The sequence below is a fragment of the Heterodontus francisci genome, chromosome 31, assembly GCF_036365525.1.
Source record: "Heterodontus francisci isolate sHetFra1 chromosome 31, sHetFra1.hap1, whole genome shotgun sequence".
NCBI classification, from domain to species: Eukaryota; Metazoa; Chordata; class Chondrichthyes; order Heterodontiformes; family Heterodontidae; genus Heterodontus; species Heterodontus francisci.
The window spans coordinates 43,443,808-43,456,345 of record NC_090401.1 but is presented as its reverse complement, the minus strand read 5'-3'; the positions used below and the strand labels follow the sequence as shown (position 1 = coordinate 43,456,345).

At 45.9% G+C, this 12,538-nt stretch overlaps 1 protein-coding gene across 1 annotated transcript in view; it reads right to left on the bottom strand.

Annotated features, from left to right (window-relative positions):
* Nucleotides 1-11,691, bottom strand: part of cldn23l (claudin 23-like) — a 37,414-nt gene extending 25,723 nt beyond the window's left edge. Inside the window, exon 1 of the mRNA XM_068010959.1 lies at nt 11,529-11,691. The gene's annotated coding sequence lies outside the window, so the exon portion shown is untranslated. The remainder of the gene's footprint in view (nt 1-11,528) is intronic.
* Nucleotides 11,692-12,538: the final 847 nt, after the last annotated feature.

Sequence of the window (12,538 nt, the reverse complement as noted above, 5' to 3'; positions counted from 1 at the left end):
GAATTGGAGGCAAGAGGCAGCGTAAGTGTTCACAGATTAAATCCATCACTCTCTCTCCACCTGGTCGTTCCCCCGATAGGATCGTCATCTTCGTCAAATCCAGGGGATGCAGACATGAACGGGTATGGTGGACAAGTTGTTTAGCCACTCACCACCAGATCTGGCTGGACCACATAAAGTCTTATTGGGTCCTGCTTTCATTTGCAAAAGCTTCTCAGTATTCCATCATGGAATACAAAGATAACCCCAGCTTCTTTTTTCTACAGCAAATTGTCTTCTTAAAGCCCTCCTTATCCCCCATCCCCCATCTCCTCCACCTTCACCTCCAACAGGTGCAAGGACCTTATGGACTTCTTTGTCGCTAAGATTCAAACCATCCAATCAACCTCCTCTGCCACTTCCCTCCTTTCCACTAGCACACTGGCCCAAACTTCCTCCAAGCCACACCCACCCTAGCCCTCAACTTGTATCTTGTTCTAGTTTTTTCCTATCTCCCCTCATGCCCTATCCTAGTTTATCTTGTCCATGAGACCCGTCTCCTGCACTCTTGACCCTATTCCCACTAAACTACTGATGTCCCAGCTTCCCTTCCTGTCCCATGTTAGCCAATATTGTTAACGGTTCTCTCTCCTTAGGTACTGTCCCCTTCCCCTTCAAATCTGCCATTATCACCCCTCTCAAAAAAACCCTTGACCCCTCTGTCCTTGCAAACAATTGCTCCATTTACAACCTCCCTTTCCTCTCCAAAGCCCTTGAACACTTTGTCGGCTCCCAAATTCGTGCCCATTTTCCCCGGAACTTTATGTTTGAATCGTTCCAATAAGGTTTCACCCCTGCCATAGTACCAAAATAGAGCTCATAGTCACAAATGACACCCTATGTGATTGTCACAAAGATAAACTATCTCTCCTTGTCCTTCTCAACAGCCTTTGACACTGTTGATTACATCATCCTCATCCAACGCCCCTCGATTATCATCCAGTTGGGTGGAACTGCACTCGCCTGGTTCCAATCTTACCTATCTATTCATAGCCTGAGAATTCAATTCTCTTTAAGCTCCTGCAATATTACCTCTGGTGGTCTTCCAAGGATCTATCCTTGGCACGCTCCTTTTTCTCATCTACATACTACCCCTTGGGAACATCATGCAAAAACACATCAGGTTTTACATGTACACTGAAGACACCCAACTCTACCTCTCCAACACTTCTCTCAATTCCTTCACTTTCTAAATTGTAAGGCTGCTTGTCCAACACCCAGTACTTTTTTAAAAAATTGTTTGGGAGATGTGGGCATCGCTGGCTAGGCCAGCATTTATTTCCCATCCCTAATTGCCCTTGTGGAAGTGGTAGTGAGTTGCCTTCTTGAACTGCTGCAGTCCTTGGGGTGTAGGTACATCCGCAGTGCTGTCAGGGAGGGAGTTCCAGGATTTTGATCCAGCGACAGTGAAGGAACAGGGATATAGTTCCAAGTCAGGACGGTGTGGAATTTGCAGGTGATGGTGTTCCCATGGATGAGCAGAAATTTCCTCCAATTAAATATTGGGATGACTGAAGCCATTGTCTTCAGACTGAGTCACAAACTATGCTCCCTAGTCACTGATTCTACCCCTCTCACTGGCAACTGACTGAGGCTGAACCACAGTCTCTGCAACCTTGGTGTCCTATTTGACCCCGAGATGAGCTTCCGACCATATTTCCACAAAATCTAAAACTGCCTATTTCCACCTGCACAACATCACTCGACTCCTCCCCCCCTCAAATCATCTGCTGCTGAAACCTTCATCCAGGCCTTTGTTACCACTAGACTTGACTATTATAATGCACTCCTGGCCGACCTCCCACGTTCTACCCTCTCTAAAATTGAGGTCATCCAAAACTCTGCTGCCCATGTCCTAACTTGCACCAATTCCCATTCTCCCATCACTCCTGTGCTTACTGACCTACATTGACCTGGTTAAGCAACACTTCAATTTTAAAATGCTCAACCTTGTTTTCAAATTCCTCCATGCACTCACCCCTCCCTATCTCTATAATCTCCTCCAGTCCCACAACCTTCCAAGATTACTGCACTCCTTTAATTCTATCCTCTCGAGCATCCCCAATTTTAATTGCTTGACCATTGGTGGCCTTGTCTTCAGCTTCCTGGGCTATAACCTCTGGAATTCCCTCCCTAAACTTCTCTGACTCTCTACTCACTTTCCTCCTTTAAGATACTCCTTAAAACCTCCCACTTTGACCAAACTTTTGGTCTTCTGGCCTAATATCTTCTTATGTGGCTCGATGTCATGTTTTGTTTTATAATGCCTCTGTGAAGTGCCTTGGAATGTTTTATTACTTTAAAGGTGCTGTATAAATATAAGTTCTTGTTGGATTCACAGTGCTGTGGGTTGTGTTGTGTTTGGTATTTCTAGGTTCTCGCTCCCCCTCCCCTCCCATCCCCTGTGTACCTGGGTTGTGATGTTGAATCATGTGTTTCCATCGGGGAGAGTCCATCCTGGCTGGGGAAATCGAGAACATGGAGGCACAGTCTCCGGATGAGGGGTCAATCATTTAGGACTGAGATGAGGAGAAATTTCTGTACTCAAAGGGTAGTGAATCTTTTGAATCCTCTACCCCAGAGGGTTGTGGGTGTTGAGTATATTTAAGGCTGAGATAAATAGATTTTTGGTCTCTCAGGGAATCAAGGGATATGGAGAGCAGGTGAGTCAGATGATCAGCCATATTGAATGACGGAGCAGGCTTGAGGGACCGAATGGTCTACTCCTGCTCCTACTTTGCTGTAATAAATATTCTGCTTGTGAAACATCCCTCAGTGCGCTAGTTATTCTGAAACCACTGATGCAGCAATAACATCAGAATTCAGTTTGCAGAAATCAGTGACTGGAGAACAACGTACAAACTCCAGTAATAATCTGATGAATGATTTTTTGCCCACTCAGCCTTTTCCTTCCGTTTGTGAGGCAGTTACAATCAAGTGAGAAGCAGCACTTTTTTTCTGGCTTGATCTGAACTGACAAAAGGTAATTAAAAAGCAGAAGGTGGGAATTGGGACACAGCTTGTGAATCACACTTCAGTCAATGCTTTGTTTTATTTTCAAACATTTTGTTAAAAAAGGAGTTGGAAGACAAACAGGAAGCATACATTTAGCCAGCAGTCTGTGCTGATCTCGGCCCCATTAGCAATGGAGAGCTATAATTATCCGTAAGGTCACTCACAGATTACTGGTCAGTCAGAGATATCACTGGTCACTGAGAGACTGTTGGTCATGTCAAACTGACCAGCCAATCCCGGGATATATATATCAGGATTTTGAAATCCAAACTCGTGGATTTAATTGTTTTTTGTTGCTTTTAAACTCTTCCCTGGGAACGGCAGAAAGAATGGAGTCCATGCTGACCCCAGCCTAACATCCCTTAGGTCAATTCACATCCATGAATAACTCACACTCAGGCTCTTACTGTTCACGTTAAGAAGTGGCAATTTAATGGGCGTGAATGTATCATTAAACACTTTTAGACAGCTTCCTCACACCAAGAAACGACCTTTTAGGACAATTTCACGTTTGAAGTGATGCTGGTGTTTACAGTGAAGTGGTCAGATAGTTTATGCAGCAAGACCCTTAATTAAAGACCCCCCCCCATCTGTTCCATTAATTCACTAATAGAAAATAATTATACAATTACTTTGACAGTAAAACGCTGCTCCTAAATTGTGCTTCACTCCACTACCAAAATACCTATAACAAAGCCCTGAATAACGATCCAGCTCACAAGAGAATCTCGATTTCCTGCAGGAACACTTCAAATTGCATAGGAGAGCTATTCCACTCAGAACCTCTGCCAACCCTCTGAACCAGCCCAGGTACAGGCAGGTCCCCAACTGGTACTTTTCTGCAGAGGGAACTAGTGGGTCTTGCATTGTACTCAACAGCCTATACCCAACAAAGGAGACAGGAGCCAAGCAGGCTGCCCCTGAGAGGACTATCAGCACCCCCACCCAACGCAGCCAGATTGGGGCTGGGTTCTTCTGCCCACCATCTCATTCCTGCCTGGGCTACCAGGTATCCAAAGATGCTCAGCAGAACAGACAATAGACACAGGGCTTGGTTCAGCTGGGTGAGCCATGAAGTTGCAATCTCGTCCGGTAGTTCATTACAGTCTCTGGAGCTGATAGTTATTGACTCTGTGCGGGTCGCACACAGTCCATCATAGAAATAAGTATCAGCTGGGTAGCCAGGCCTCTGAGAAAACTCCCTCCACCAAGGAGTAACAGTTCCTGCCAGCACCAGATCCCAACCCATGGGCGACACAACCAACCCGACAACCATAGATGTAGTAATCATTGCCTTCAAAGTGGTTCTTCACTTCACTAAAGTGCAGACTTCGCCCAAATGGAAACAGTATTGCAGAAGTTTCCGCAGTGAAAGTTGGCCTTGTTTGGACTGGTTTTGTCTCAGCTGTGAGCTGAGAGTTTGTGCTGCCAAAGTGAATCCATTCAGACCATAAGCTGCTGTGGAGCTGGACTGGAGACTGACTGACCATCGCAGTCAGTAGAATGTCATCGGCAACATTATGGAAACACTAACCCTCCTGGCATTGCCTTTATTATTCCAGAATTGCAGCAATTCAGCAGTATTTACATAATGAGGTATTTGTAATTGGTTTTATAACAGTTACTGTATGGAAATGCCGCTTTAAATTAATTTTACAGTTTTTCTAGTTTCTCTGTTTCACATTTAACTTGCCCAGAGCTGTGCCTCTCACCATGGAGTGATTGACACAGGAATGTGGTAATGAGCCTCTCAAATCTACAAATTAGGAGCAGAGGAGAATTCCCCATAGTTCCGAATATCACTGCACTCCCATGCTGCCCCTCCTCCAAAACAATATCAAACTGGCATCATTAAAGTGGACAGTTGCCCTTGCCCTTGGATGGGACTGAGTTCTGTCTGTCTGCTCCGGTGGATGTTAAAGATCTTGTGGATCTAACCAAAGAGGTATGGTGAGTTCTTCCAGTGTCCTGACCAATGTTGTGAATGTTAAAATTCTGAGTGAAGTGAGTGAGAGCTAGGCTGTGTTAAATGAGGAGAATTCAGAGAAACATTCCAAGTCTCATCAATTTCATCTTGTGGCAGAACCAGCAGGACTTGTAGCTGAGGGTCTGTCAGATGTAAACATAAAAAGATATCTCCCCAAACGCAGCATGGACTAAGTGCTAATTCAGACTTTGAAGAAACCTTTGATAAATTGATCTGAAAATAATTCAGAATGTACAGAAAAGGTCAAAGAAGTGAGGAAAAGCAGTTTCTGAGGAGAATAACAGTATTAATTCTGAGTGGGCTATCTGTCAGCTGATTAATTCATGTTGGGAATCTATAGCCTTGGTCACAGCACAGTCACACTGGCTCTTGGGAAAAGCTTTGTGTCGCTTGCTAAGTGGTTACACGAGGGCTTCTACCCCTGTGGCTCCAGGGCTCAGGTTTTCTGCAGTAAGCTCCAGTCCTCCCAAACCATGTGTGACCATTGAGAGAGTTCCACCAAACTGCACCTCCCTCCATCTCAGTACAACAATAAACTTTTAACGTGTATTATAAAGGGATTGCGTACAGAACACAGAAACCTCCTAGAGAAAACTTGGCTGGTGTAGGAGTCATGGCCCTGTCGATGTGCAGTGATTGTGGGATGTGGCCTGGCTCCCTCTGTCCTGAGTTCACTTGCTTTCACCTGTGGGTCAGATTCATAGACCGGTGGCAGCAACACCCACAGAATTCTGGCAGTACATTCTGTGTGTGGGTATGAGTTTATTAGTTCTGTTGGTAGCTTCTCCCTGGCAATATACCCTACAAAAACAACTTTGATGAACACAGCACCTTACCATTGGAATATAGCCCAAGGTGCTTCACATGAACGTTATCAACAAAAATAGATACTGAACCACATTAAGGACAGATGACCAAAAGCATAGCCCTGTGATAACCACCAGACAGACTCCCCATAACCCAGTAACTCAGCACCCCCCACTCTCCAAAACCCAGTGACTGCTTTCTCCCCCACCCCATAGTCCAGTGACAACTGTCCCATTCCCCCCAAAGCCCAGACAATTGCTCAACACCCCCATAAACCAGTCACTCAGCTTAGCCCACACACTAGCCCCTCAATACCCATTGCCCAATCACTGCCTTCACCCAGTCACTGCCCCCCAGCCCTCATAGGCCAGGCATTATCTCCCAGCCCCATTGCCTAGTGAATGCTTCCCCACCCCCTCCCCTCATAGCCCAGTGACTGCTTTCTCCCATAGGCCAGTCACTACCTCCCAGCCTCATTGTCTAGTGAGTGCTCACTCCACACCCATACTCTCCTTACTCCATTCTCTGTAGCTCAGTGACAGCTTCTGAGACCCATCCTATCCTCGCCCATTTCCATATAAGCACACTAGACAGCAGGAGCCGATCTATTCGCTTTCTACCCTGGGAGACTGGGATCAGCTGGTGCAGGAATGAATTGAACCTGGGTCATGAGCAGTGGTTTTATCCATGAACACAACAGGGCAGGGTGGGGGGAAGATGTCCTTTACTTTCAGTGAAAGCTATAAACTGTGGCCATTTCATTCATAAACAAGTGAGAGCTGCAAGGGACCTCAGGAAAGATATATTAGCCTGAGAGTGGGTACAGAGCAGGTTCACCAGGGTTAAATTATGAGGACAGGTGGCATAGACAAGGATTGTCTTCTCTTGAGTATTGAAGGTTCAGGGGAAATCTAATTACAGTGTTTAAAATGATAAAGGCATTCAGTAGGGTAGATACAGAAAAACTATTTCCTCTGGTGGGGTAATCAAGAACAAGGAGCACAATCTTAAAATCAGGGGCAGGCCATTTAGGAATTAAATTAGAAGCACTTTTTCACAGTGCAAAACTGGAACACTCTTCCATCCCCTCCCCCCCCCCCCTCCCACCCCCCCAAAGGGGTCTACTGGAACTTTCAAGATTAAAATCGATAGATCTTTGTTGGGTAAGAATATAAGAAAGAAAGACTTGCATTTATATAGTGCCTTTCGCGACCATTGGATGTCTCAAAGTGCTTTACTGCCAATGAAGTACCTTTGAAGTGTAGTCTCTGTTGAAATGTAGAAACGCAGCATCCAATTTGCACATAGCAAACTCCCAAAAAACAGCAACGTGATAATGACTAGATAATCTGTTTTTGTGATGTTGATTGAGGGATAAATATAGGATAACTCCCCTGTTCTTCAAAATACTACTATGCAATTTTTGACATCTACCTGAGAGAGCAGATGGGGCCTCAGTTTGATGCCTCATCTGAAAGATGGCACCTCTGACAGTACAGCACTCCCTCAGTACTGCACTGGAGTGTCAGTCTAGATTTTTGCACTCAGTTCCTGGAGAGGGACTTGAACTCACAGCCTTTTAATTCTGGCAAGAGTGCTACCCACTGAGCCACAGTTGACATACCAAAGGATGTGGAGCAAAGGTGAGTCATGGATTTGACATGCAGATCACCCATGATCGAATTAAATGGTAAAGCAGGCTTGAGAGGCTCCTACATGAGGTAATTCACAGCTTACCCAGCACTGCACCCCCTAATGTCCGATTGTAAATAGGCAGGGCTAGGTGGTACCTGCTCCACTGTTCCTGAACTCACTACATCCTCTGAGTAAGCTGCTTGTTGTCTTAAATCTCCTATTCCTCCAAGGGTTACTGAGGTGCCCAGTATGAATTCGATGAGAATAATGGCTGAAGCTTGATTACTAACTGCTGTTGGTGACATTGTTGCAACTTTTGAACATTTAAACACTGAAAATCAAGATTGCACTGTACTGGCATTATGTGTCATTAATCAACAGTCAATACTGAACATTGCAGTTCATAAGTTGAACTACATGTATGCCTAGGTTACCATGACAACGAGCACTGGCTTCTCATAAGGTGCACCTGCTCCAGTCTGACATTCAAGTCTAATAACTTGTTTCTTGCTTACAGGGACACCTTGCACAGAATTGTGTTATTGTATTGGATTACCTCTACGTTGCTTTCATTGATCTCACCAAAGCCTTTGACCTCGTCAGCAGACGTGGTCTCTTCAGACTACTAGAAAAGATCGGATGTCCACCAAAGCTACTAAGCATCATCACCTCATTCCATGATGATATGAAAGGCACAATTCAGCATAGCGGCACCTCATCAGACCCCTTTCCTATCCTGAGTGGCGTGAAACAGGGCTGTGTTCTCGCACCTACACTGTTTGGGATTTTCTTCTCCCTGCTGCTCTCACACGCGTTCAAGTCTTCAGAAGAAGGAATTTTCCTCCACACAAGATCAGGTGGCAGGTTGTTCAAGCTTGCCCGCCTAAGAGCGAAGACCAAAGTACGGAAAGTCCTCATCAGGGAACTCCTCTTTGCTGACGATGCTGCATTAACATCTCACACTGAAGTGTGTCTGCAGAGTCTCATCGACAGGATTGCGGCTGCCTGCAATGAATTTGGCCTAACCATCAGCCTCAAGAAAACGAACATCATGGGACAGGACGTCAGAAATGCTCCATCCATCAATATCAGCGACCACGCTCTGGAAGTGGTTCAAGAGTTCATCTATCTAGGCTCAACTATCACCAGTAACCTGTCTCTCAATGCAGAAATCAACAAGCGCATGGGAAAGGCTTCCACTGCTATGTCCAGACTGGCCAAGAGAGTGTGGAAAAATGGCACACTGACACGGAACACAAAAGTCCGAGTGTATCAAGCCTGTGTCCTCAGTACCTTGCTCTACGGCAGCGATGTCTGGACAACGTATGTCAGCCAAGAGCGACGTCTCAATTCATTCCATCTTCACTGCCTCCAGAGAATCCTTGGCATCAGGTGGCAGGACCGTATCTCCAACACAGAAGTCCTCGAGGCGACCAACATCCCCAGCTTATACACACTACTGAGTCAGCGGCGCTTGAGATGGCTTGGCCATGTGAGCAGCATGGAAGATGGCAGGATCGCCAAGGACACATTGTACAGCGAGCTCGTCACTGGTATCAGACCCACCGGCCGTCCATGTCTCCGCTTTAAAGACATCTGCAAATGCGACATGAAGTCCTGTGACATTGATCACAAGTCGTGGGAGTCAGTTGCCAGTGATCGCCAGAGCTGGCGGACAGCCATAAAGGCGGGGCTAAAGTGTGGTGAGTCGAAGCGACTTAGCAGTTGGCAGGAAAAAAGACGGAAGCGCAAGGGGAGAGCCAACTGTGTAACAACCCCGACAACCAATTTTATCTGCAGCGCCTGTGGAAGAGTCTGTCACTCTAGTATTGGCCTTTATAGCCACTCCAGGCGCTGCTCCACAAACCACTGACCACCTCTAGGCGCTTACCCATTGTCTCTCGAGACAAGGAGACCAAAGAAGATTGGATTAGAGGTGGTCAGTGGTTTGTGCAGCAGCGCCTGGAGTGGCTATAAAGGCCAATACTAGAGTGACAGACTCTTCCACAGGCACTGCAGATAAAATTGGTTGTCGGGGCTGTTACACAGTTGGCTCTCCCCTTGCACTTCCGTCTTTTTTTCCTGCCAACTGCTAAGTCTCTTCGACTCGCCACACTTTAGCCCCGCCTTTATGGCTGCCCCCCAGCTCTGGCGATCACTGGCAACTGACTCCCACGACTTGTGATCAATGTTACAGGATTTCATGTCGCGTTTGCAGACGTCTTTAAAGCGGAGACATGGACGGCCGGTGGGTCTGATGCCAGTGACGAGCTCGCTGTACTCTGCGTCCTTGGGGGTCCTGCCATTTTCCATGCGGCTCACATGGCCAAGCCATCTCAAGTGCCGCTGGCTCAGTAGGGTGTATATGCTGGGGATGTTGGCCGCCTCGAGGACTTCTGCATTGGAGATACGGTCCTGCCACCTGATGCCAAGGATTTTCCTGAGGCAGCGAAGATGGAATGAGTCGAGACGTTGCTCTTGGCTGACATACATTGTCCAGGCCTTGCTGCCTTAGAGCAAGCTACTGAGGACACAGGCTTGAAACACGTTGACTTTTGTGTTCCGTGCCAGTGCACCTTTTCCCACACCCTCTTGGCCAGTCTGGACATAGCAGTGGACGCCTTTCCCACGCGCTTGTTGATTTCTGCATCGAGTGACAGGTTACTGGTGATAGTTGAGCCTAGGTAGACGAACTCTTGAACCGCCTCCAGAGCGTGGTCGCCGATATTGATGGATGGAGCATTTCTGACGTCCTGTCCCATGATGGTCATTTTCTTGAGGCTGATGGTTCGGCCAAATTCGTTGCAGGCCTCGGATTGTAATGGATTAAAGGGAAGAATAGCGCCGTTTGGTCTGTTCCTTTTTATGTTGTGCTAGCTGCTCAATCTTTCTTTCCAAGGGGAAGTAATTCAAAACTTTTGCTAACAATTTATTGGGTTAAAATGTACTTGAATTGGAATGGGATGTTGCAGTGAGATGAATATCACTGACCCTTCACCTCTGGCTGGGATTCACATCCCGTGCAAACTGATAAATGAAGGTCTCTATCTGCTGGTTGTAAGGGTCCTAAGTGAAATGAGCTTAAGGCAGTCTGGGTTTTCTGATTGATTGGGCACAAAACCAGCCCTAATTCAGCACAAAAGAGGAAACCTCACTCAGGGAGGCCCTGGGATGCCTAGTGTAGGTAATGGAAAATATTGTGATATGCTGTTCAGAGCTTGAGCTGAGACACGCTGTCAAGTGAGGTGGAGGGAGCTTTGCTCTGAATCTAATTGTGCTGTATCTGACTCTGAAACTATCACTAGAAAAAATAGTATTTGAGTGTTCCATGTCCCACAACATAGCTACATGATGCAAGTATCTGTCGTGTGTGCTTGTGTGTCTGTATATACATGTATATCCGTACGTATTGCATTTGTGTCTGTATTCATGTGTTGTGTACGTATGTGTCCCTGAGTACTTGGGTGTGGCTGCATCATTACATTCATACATTTAAGTGACTGCACCAATGCCCTCCTCTAACCTGTGCCTGTACCAATGCACTCTTCCATCCAGTTACTGAGGCTTCCTTAATCTTTTTTCCCAGAATGATGGAATTTCTAAGTTCCAGAGTTAGAAAATCTCAAGTTGATGTCTGTCAAAACAAGTATCACTTTCAGTGAAACAGATCTGCTGTGATCTATTGAGTGACCCAGTGTGATCCAGTGAATGACGAGGCTGAAACTTTATCAAACATTTAACACATCTGCTCAACTGTGACCTTCAGAGTTCAAAGCTCTGCTGAGTTCCTTCTTTCCCAAACACAGATCCAGTCCTATAGGTGCAGACTCTGCATTCGGCACATAAAGTGCCAAGTACAGCAATAATGGAGCTTTGGGTCAAACATGGTAACATTCCAGAACAAAAAAAATTGTTTCTTTATGCAAAATCTAATTGGCAGGCACATCGGAACACAGAGTTACTGATTCACTTGCCGTAGAAGCTCTGATACCTTCACTATGTGCTTCTCAATACTAAACACAGGGAGAGAGAAACATACACTTACCAGTCCGAGCGTTCCTACAGAGCTGCCTGCAATCAAGGGCTTAGCTGTGACTGAGCTGGGTGACTGCCCTGCTGAAAGCCACTTGTCTTCATACAGCAGCAGTTTGTAGCTGCGATGCCCCGTCTCACTGTCTCTGCCTGGTTCACTCTCTGATCTCCCTCTGCAGTCTGGGGGGGGGGGCAGGTGGTGGGGGGGAATCTTACAGATTCCCAGCTCATCAGAGCACAGCCAACCAGGAGAATAGAACTGCTTCCTTAAACATGACTAAGTTTATCAGTGGGAATATTAAAGCCAAATTCAAGCATGTTGCAATTTCATTTAAAGGGGCAGTGACACCATCTCCTTGATTGTAGCTTAAAACCAAAGTGTAATTGTGCAAGAATATCTGAGCATTAACCCTGCTAGTGAGGTGAGATCTTATGACGTTAGGAGTGACATTGAATGCAAATTGTTTGGAAACTGAAAAGAATTGTTAGCCCAGATGATGCTGACTCTCACTGGGGTTCAGAACCCCAACTCTCCTCAGTGTCAATGTCCTTAAGACATCTGCATTCTTTGTCAGGTTGCTAAAGCCCCTAATTTGATGCTGTCAGCAAACTTTGATATCATTTGTGTTGTATCTATGGCAAGATCATTTATTTAATGGAAAAACAAGAGTTTCCAGCACAGATCTCTGGGGGATAAACAATCTGAAAGCATTTACACAGTCTGACTCTCCACTTTTCTGTCACCAGCTACTTCTTCCAAGTGTCCTTGAATACCATGTGTCTTCGTTTTTTCATCAAGTCTCAAATGGCGCCTCTTCAAATGCTTCCAGAAAATCTTTCTTCTGGTGGTTATTCTGATTGGTTAGTTGAGCTGAGCTGAAGACCGATATTGGAATGAGAAGGAGCCCAGAAGTAGTGACACTCAGCTTGTCACCTAGTAATGTGTCCCTCAACTGACACCATTTGGTTTAATGAATCCTCCTGTCCTGTAATCCATGGGATCCTACTTGTAGCACTACCTGT